This window comes from Peromyscus leucopus, unplaced genomic scaffold (genome assembly GCF_004664715.2).
Source record: "Peromyscus leucopus breed LL Stock unplaced genomic scaffold, UCI_PerLeu_2.1 scaffold_261, whole genome shotgun sequence".
Lineage (NCBI taxonomy): Eukaryota > Metazoa > Chordata > Mammalia > Rodentia > Cricetidae > Peromyscus > Peromyscus leucopus.
In genome coordinates this window covers 128577-129410 of record NW_023505136.1, presented here as the reverse complement: position 1 = coordinate 129410, position 834 = coordinate 128577, and the positions used below count along the sequence as shown (strand labels likewise).

At 43.8% G+C, this 834-nt stretch overlaps 1 pseudogene; it reads left to right on the top strand.

Moving 5' to 3' along the window:
* Positions 1–209: 209 nt before the first annotated feature.
* Positions 210–514, top strand: LOC114694606 (annotated as a pseudogene).
* The last annotated feature ends 320 nt before the right edge of the window (positions 515–834 follow it).

The window sequence follows — 834 nt, the reverse complement described above, 5'->3', positions numbered from 1 at the left end:
GTGATGGGGTATGCATGCATAGGAAATCCAGAAAGATATTACAGTGTGGAAAAGGAAGCAGGAGACTGAGGAAGAGGCAGAGCTTATTTTATTTAAAACTCACTGTCGCTTTTCTTTTTTCTTCCACGTGTCCCCTAGCCAGGCCGCAGGACTCCTCTCTTTGCAGCGGCGGCTGCGGGTGCAGGGTCCGAGCTTTGGCGGCACGAGTCATGGCTGGACAGGCTTTCAGAAAGTTTCTCCCGCTCTTTGACAGAGTACTGTTGAAAGGAGTGCCGCCGAAACCGTGACCAAAGGTGGCATCATGTTTCCGGAAAAGTCTCAAGGAAAAGTATTGCAAGCCACAGTGGTGGCTGTGGATCAGGCGCAAAGGCAAGGGTGGAGCAATTCAGCCAGTCAGTGTGAAAGTCGGAGACAAAGTTCTCCAGAATACGGAGGCACAAAGTAGTTCTAGACGACAAGGATTACTTCTTATTTAGAGATGGTGACATTCTTGGAAAGTATGTGGAATGAAATCACTGTGAAATGGTGTCACATGAAGCTGCCCATTCCACTGACGGTCTGAACTATCATCATGTAAATAATTTCCATGCCTCCTTTATAAATAACTGATGATGGCCAAACTAATGACAGCCATTGTCTCTGAGTTTAGTTTCACTGTACTGTTATAAACATTTCCAAATAAAGTTGTAAATGAAAAAGCCCAACTCACTGTCACAGGACCAATCCACTCTTTCAGACCAGCATCAATCTCTTGTGAGGGTGGTGCCTCAATACCTAGACGACTTTAAAATATAATCTCATAAATGTTAAAAATTAAGTATATTACATAAAATT